Source organism: Apis cerana, unplaced genomic scaffold (genome assembly GCF_029169275.1).
Source record: "Apis cerana isolate GH-2021 unplaced genomic scaffold, AcerK_1.0 scaffold3_AcerK, whole genome shotgun sequence".
Taxonomy (NCBI): domain Eukaryota; kingdom Metazoa; phylum Arthropoda; class Insecta; order Hymenoptera; family Apidae; genus Apis; species Apis cerana.
Window position 1 is genome coordinate 207501 of NW_026893561.1, and position 7771 is coordinate 215271.

The 7771-nt window shown below is 43.7% G+C and overlaps 2 non-coding genes across 2 annotated transcripts; both read right to left on the reverse strand.

Moving 5' to 3' along the window:
• Positions 1-1748: 1748 nt before the first annotated feature.
• Positions 1749-1903, reverse strand: LOC133667771 (5.8S ribosomal RNA). The gene has a single exon (XR_009833374.1). It is a non-coding gene; the product is annotated as a 5.8S ribosomal RNA (ribosomal RNA).
• A 1569-nt stretch (positions 1904-3472) lies between these two features.
• On the reverse strand, positions 3473-5394 carry LOC133667769 (small subunit ribosomal RNA). Its single transcript, XR_009833372.1, has one exon. It is a non-coding gene; the product is annotated as a small subunit ribosomal RNA (ribosomal RNA).
• Between the last annotated feature and the right edge of the window lie 2377 nt (positions 5395-7771).

Sequence of the window (7771 nt, forward strand, 5' to 3'; positions counted from 1 at the left end):
AATGGAAGAAGAATTTTTCCCTTGCGTCTTCGCTAGATATCTCTCCTTTCTTTTTCGTATTACAAATACTTTTCCCCTTCTTTTTCTCTCCCATGTATATTATTGGTACGTATCCTTGCATCGATACATAAAGAGACATCGACTCTCATCGTTCGAAATTTCAGGCAGGCGGGAAATTCTCGTATGGACAACGGTCGGGTCGGCTCGATGTGGAGGCACTGTATCATCCCCATCAATCGTTATGCTCGCACATCCCGATCTCGATTGTACCAACGAGTAACTTTTTATTTACGTCCCGACGCAAAATCCCAATGAGTCGAACTTACTCTCTTTTTTTATTTGTACGATGAAGTTACAGCCAGAGAGAAAAAATAAAAAGAAGGTAATGAAAGAAAAGAGTATTATTGCGAAGAAGAAGAAGAATATTTCCTTTTTTTGCAATCGTAGTGTTTTAAATATGCACCGCACCATAGTGCCAATTATCGTATGTCGTATTCATGTTCGAGTCCAGACTCACGCAAGATGTCCGAATATCGGTTTTGTTTTAACGCCCGTCCTCTATTTTAGCTTCCGTTGACAATTCCAGCGGTTCCTACTTTTGAAAACCTCCGTCGTTTTCTCATCTGTACAGAGATCGAAATCACCGATACACGCCTTCGAAGCTCAACCCGATTATAATACCCTGATCCATCAAAGACGATGAACAGGCCGGGGATGGTACGTCGAGGCGTGCACGAGTCTCTTTACTGCTGTACAGAGAAAAAGAAAAAAACAAAATGAGGCAAAGTGAAACTCACGCAAGGAAAAATATCACGAGCCGTTTCCGGGGACTGGACGACCGACATGGACATGCGGTCCGGCGATAGACAACGAAAAAGGCATGGGATGACCAACACTAGATTCAGGAAATTTCTCTTCCTCTGCGCGGAGATGCCATAATTTGTCGTCTCGGAAAGGAAAAAGAAAAACGAAAGAAAAGCCTCGCCAAAGAGAATCGTACTCGTCCTCATCTTACGTATCCTATTATCTCCGTGGAGTCTTCGATCTCTGGTACGAAAACGTATCGCTTAAGGACTCGCGTGCACGTTGATGTGACGGTCCAGCGGATAGTTCCGACAGAGTATGACACACACGAAGGAACGGAGTGGGTATTCCGATTCCTGGGGCTCTTCTCTCTCTCTCTTTTCTTTAACAATCTCGACGAACGGCAATCATCACGCGCCATCAAGGGATCTCTCTTCCCTCCTCTCTCGATATTAAACTCCCATATTTTATCCTTTCTCACAGTATCGCAGAAATATTAATTTCAGACGACGTTAGGGGCGCGGTATGTAATCGTGATCCAAAGACGGACGAATCGAAGCAGTGGCGGGTACGAAATAACGTTGAAAACGAGCACGAAGCGGTGAAACACGGGCGGTCATCCGTTACGTAAAACGGACGACTCACGACACCGAGAACACTCACGCAGGTCCGTGACATTTTTCATTGTTACATACCACACGCTAGCACATGCATTTCGATTCTGTAGTCTCGGTCACGACCGCGACGAACGCCAACGAACGTCCAACAATCGCTCGTACGTCGCGCATCTTCCTCCTTGTAACTTGTCCTTTCCTCGATTTTTGACACCCGACTCGGAAACGTTCGATTTTAAAGAACGACGGCGGGGATTACAAAAAGAAAAAAAGGATCAAATGTACGAAGAGTAACGATACGCAACGCAAGCAGTATTTGGGTTACGTGAACGACCCTCAGCCAGGCGTGGTCCAGGAATTGTATCCGTGGACCGCAATGTGCGTTCGAAATGTCGATGTTCATGTGTCCTGCAGTTCACACGTTGACGCGCAATTAGCTGCGTTCTTCATCGACCCACGAGCCAAGTGATCCACCGTTCAGGGTAATCGTATTTTTCTTTTTTATTTTTTATATTAAGGAAACGACGAGGATACCCCGATACTGAATCCTTTCTTTTTTTTTTTAAACCGTCGCTCAACCTGGAGAGAACGACTCTTCTTCGAAGCATGGTCGCAGAGCCCATACGCTTAAAAAAATTCGATATTGAAAACTATAATTCGTTCAGGTATATATTGCATTCTCGATAAAATTCGATGGGATACGAATTTCGGTTGGCCTCGAGCGGTCTTACCTCCCAATTTCCGAAGCGAATATCCGCTAACGGTACGGGTGTCCGACTCACGACACGATGGCCTCTCTGTATAACCGAACATAATTCGATATTCCCCTCTGAACGAACAACGTTTCAACTTTTAAATAAGAAGCGATAAAATCGGGCTCACGTCGACGCGATGCATCTTGGTTTCGCCGTTCTTGGTTTCGTCGGTTTAAAGCTTACAACGACGACGACCATCACACCATCCACCCATGGGTAGGAAGCACGATTCGAGAATGATTATAGCGTATAAGAGAAAAGAGGTCGAACTGTATCCATCGAAGAGAACGTCGCGAAACAAAGTTCGACGGCGGCTCGTCCATCCCCGATTTCACTTTACTATCGACGCGCTACTTGTCCTTACCGCTTTTTCGATTATCATTATCTCATGTAGTCGTTCGATCCCCGCGCCCGTGGTGTCTCGTCCATTCCCCATCATAACGAGTCAGCAACAAAACACGCGCAAAGAGGGAAAGGAGGCATGAAATGTGAATTTGTACGCCGCTGGTGGTAAAGGTCGAGATACGATGAAGATAGCCGCAACGCACGCATGATATTGTTCATAAAGACGGCGGGTCTATTTAAAAAGACCTCTAATGGAAAAGCGCCTTATTGTGTTGTCAAGCCATTTGTCATTTTATTTTTGTGTTTTCAATATATTTCAGTAGGGACGTAATGCGTTATTAGTGCTGGCGGTCATTTAAAATTCGACCTCACGCAAGGCTTTTTTTTTTCTTTATCATTTGTATATAATGATTATGTAATATACATACGGATATTGCATATCACGTGTAACCAAATTCCTTTATATAAAATCTTATTGAAAATATACTTATCGAGACGGCGGATTCGCGGTCCAGGAGCATGCTGCATCCGTAAAGTTCGCCACACGATTGACGACGATCCCCACGGTGTCCCTAGATCTTTTTGCGGGTAAATGATAACGACACATTCATCTCCCACGTCGAGACGGCGGGTCCGTCATCGATAAATAGACCTCACGCGTTGGTCTCTTCGAGCTTCATTTATCGTTATTCCTCTCTCTCTTCGTGCCTAATTCTCGCAATCAGGTTAGGCAAATTCGATAAAATGATCGAAATCAAATGGATACAACGATTTTAAAGTGGATTCCTTCTTTTCTTTCCTCCTCAGCGTGCTCATCGTCTCGTGATTCTCATTATTCGTTCGATGTACAAAGTACATTTTGGTATTTTGTAATGGAATCGAAATTCCATTTTATCCTTCTCCTTGTTTATCTCTCTTTTTGTTACGCATTCTCTTTTTGTATGTTTCATTCGTTAATGATCCTTCCGCAGGTTCACCTACGGAAACCTTGTTACGACTTTTACTTCCTCTAAATGATCAAGTTTGGTCATCTTCCCGGTAACATCGGCAATGCCGAGACATTGGCCGCGCACCAGTCCGAAGACCTCACTAAATCATTCAATCGGTAGTAGCGACGGGCGGTGTGTACAAAGGGCAGGGACGTAATCAACGCGAGCTTATGACTCGCGCTTACTGGGAATTCCTCGTTCATGGGGAATAATTGCAAGCCCCAATCCCTAGCACGAAGGAGGTTCAGCGGGTTACCCGGGCCTTTCGGCCAGGGAAAACACGCTGATTCCTTCAGTGTAGCGCGCGTGCGGCCCAGAACATCTAAGGGCATCACAGACCTGTTATTGCTCAATCTCGTGCGGCTAGAAGCCGCCTGTTCCTCTAAGAAGATTTGTTTGTACGTTGGTAGTAAAAACCCACCGACCGAAGCCGAGGGCCTTCGAGATACCATAAGTTACGTCTATTTAGCAGGCTAGAGTCTCGTTCGTTATCGGAATTAACCAGACAAATCGCTCCACCAACTAAGAACGGCCATGCACCACCACCCACCGAATCAAGAAAGAGCTATCAATCTGTCAATCCTTCCGGTGTCCGGGCCTGGTGAGGTTTCCCGTGTTGAGTCAAATTAAGCCGCAGGCTCCACTCCTGGTGGTGCCCTTCCGTCAATTCCTTTAAGTTTCAGCTTTGCAACCATACTTCCCCCGGAACCCAAAAGCTTTGGTTTCCCGGAAGCTGCCCGCCGAGTCATCGGAGGAACTTCGGCGGATCGCTGGCTGGCATCGTTTATGGTTAGAACTAGGGCGGTATCTGATCGCCTTCGAACCTCTAACTTTCGTTCTTGATTAATGAAAACATTTTTGGCAAATGCTTTCGCTTCTGTCCGTCTTGCGACGATCCAAGAATTTCACCTCTAACGTCGCAATACGAATGCCCCCATCTGTCCCTATTAATCATTACCTCGGGGTTCCGAAAACCAACAAAATAGAACCGAGGTCCTATTCCATTATTCCATGCACACAGTATTCAGGCAAAGGTAGCCTGCTTTAAGCACTCTAATTTTTTCAAAGTAAACGTATCGGCCCACCTCGACACTCAGTGAAGAGCACCGCGATGGGATATTAGTTGGACCGCCCGCAAGGAGCTAAGCCCACCGATAGGACGTACCACATAATGCCAGTTAAACACCGCGAGCGGTGAACCGACACTGTGACACACAGATTCAACTACGAGCTTTTTAACCGCAACAACTTTAATATACGCTATTGGAGCTGGAATTACCGCGGCTGCTGGCACCAGACTTGCCCTCAATTGGTCCTCGTTAAAGGATTTAAAGTGTACTCATTCCGATTACGGGGCCTCGGATGAGTCCCGTATCGTTATTTTTCGTCACTACCTCCCCGTGCCGGGAGTGGGTAATTTGCGCGCCTGCTGCCTTCCTTGGATGTGGTAGCTGTTTCTCAGGCTCCCTCTCCGGAATCGAACCCTGATTCCCCGTTACCCGTTACAACCATGGTAGGCGCAGAACCTACCATCGACAGTTGATAAGGCAGACATTTGAAAGATGCGTCGCCGGTGCTAGATGACCATGCGATCAGCACAAAGTTATTCAGAGTCACCAAAACAAACGATGGACGAACGGACGAGCCGTCCGCCACCGATTGGTTTTGATCTAATAAAAGCATTCCTCCCATCTCTGAGAGGAATTCTGTTTGCATGTATTAGCTCTAGAATTACCACAGTTATCCAAGTAAATGTGTCCACGATCTAATGAACCATAACTGATTTAATGAGCCATTCGCGGTTTCACCTTAATTCGGCATGTACTGAGACATGCATGGCTTAATCTTTGAGACAAGCATATGACTACTGGCAGGATCAACCAGGGATCTTAGTTTATTATTAATATATTTTGCCAATTTTGACATATATATATTTTTCGTCGTCGGTGCCCCCTCACCGATCGACTACAATAGGTCTTTATAAATATTCGAGCACGTATCAAGCATGCTAAACATTTGGTAACCTTTTGAAAAAAATTTAATTTCATAAAGCGCGTAATATAAATTCACGCTGAGGCATATCCCAATGTAATATCAGCACTTCCACAATATGCCCCGTTCATTCACAATTTCAAGAATCATACTTCACAATATCATATATATAAAAATTATAATATAATATTGTGTTTTATTTAACAACGTGGTGTTACAATAACATCGCACGTCGTTTCTTTTCTCTCACTTTTACAAACTCAAAGCTCATCATACGAAACGTGTCGTATTGCAAGCCACCAAGAACTATTCGACACGCCCGTACGCCCTAGGGATTTATATATCCTTAGGTGTTAGAAAGGCCCGATCGCTCGAGGCTAAAAGTTGATGCTCAGTCGTACAAGTACACATGGCAAAAGCCATACATACAGGTCACCAGCGTCCCCCTATAGGTCGCTTTGCCGCTCAAGAGCCATTCGGTCATAGACACCGACTCGCGGCTATGCAGTGTGGAGAAAGATCGGTAAGAACCGGACAGAAACAGTCGAGAAAGTATTTCCCGAGGAGCGGTGTACCGTATCTCGACCGAGATCGTAGAACGGACACGCGCCCGACGCTGCTCCGCCCGGCCGCACCGGACCGTCGCTTCTCTTACAGTAACCGAACGGCCGGCCACCATGTCGGCGCCGACCGGGCTAATGCACGGCCGCTTATGGTGCAAAACCGCTGTAGCGACAGACCGAGCGGAGGGTACGCTGGAACTTAGACTTCGATCGATGATCATTATCATTATACAAATTGGTAAAAAAAATTACAAATATATTAACAGGATGGTATAAATGAAAGGTCAATAATAGATTTTTTCAAAAAAATTAAATTTTTTTTTTCTCGATAAGAAAAGTTACGAAAAATTAATTTTTAATAAAGGAACAAAAAAAATTAACAATATAAAAAATTGCAAAGGATAAATATAAATTGATTAATGAAAAAAAACATACCAGTTATAACGTTATTTTTCGAGAAATTAAGAAAAAATGCCCGAGTCATGTCGGTTCGGTGGCCCGACCGTACGCGCAAAGTCCCCGGTCATGTCGGTTCGCCCGTTCTATATATATCGCTCAGAGTAAAAAAAAATTATAAGTATATTAACATGACGGTATAAATGAAAGGTCAATATTATATTTTTCAAAAAAATTAAATTTTTTTTTTCTCGATAAGAAAAGTTACGAAAAATCAATTTTTGATGAAAGAACAGAAAAAATTAAGAATATAAAAAATTGCGAAGGATAAATATAAATTGATTAATGAAAAAAACATACCAGTTATAAGGTTATTTTTCGAGAAATTAAGAGAATAACACCCAAGTCACGTCGGTTCGACCATAGCTCGATCGTACGCGCAAAGTCCCCGGTCATGTCGGTTCGCCCGTCTTACGCGTATGGCGCAAAGTCCCCGGTCATGTCGGTTCGCCCGTCCTGCGCGTATAGCGCAAAGTTCCCGGTCATGTCGGTTCGCCCGTCCTGCGCGTATAGCGCAAAGTCCCCGGTCATGTCGGTTCGCCCGTCCTACGCGTATGGCACAAAGTCCCCGGTCATGTCGGTTCGCCCGTTCTATATATATATCGTTCAGAGTTCCCCGGTAAAAAAAAATTATAATTTATATTAACATGACGGTATAAATGAAAGGTCAATATTATATTTTTCAAAAAAATTAAATTTTTTTTTTCTCAATAAGAAAAGTTACGAAAAATCAATTTTTGATGAAAGAACAGAAAAAATTAACAATATAAAAAATTGCGAAGGATAAATATAAATTGATTAATGAAAAAAAAACATACCAGTTATAAGGTTATTTTTCGAGAAATTAAGAAAAAACACCCGAGTCACGTCGGTTCGACCATAGCTCGATCGTACGCGCAAAGTCCCCGGTCATGTCGGTTCGCCCGTCTTACGCGTATGACGCAAAGTCCCCGGTCATGTCGGTTCGCCCGTCCTGCGCGTATAGCGCAAAGTCCCCGGTCATGTCGGTTCGCCCGTCCTACGCGTATGGCGCAAAGTCCCCGGTCATGTCGGTTCGCCCGTTCTATATATATATCGTTCAGAGTTCCCCGGTAAAAAAAAATTATAATTTATATTAACATGACGGTATAAATGAAAGGTCAATATTATATTTTTCAAAAAAATTAAATTTTTTTTTTCTCAATAAGAAAAGTTACGAAAAATCAATTTTTGATGAAAGAACAGAAAAAATTAACAATATAAAAAATTGCGAA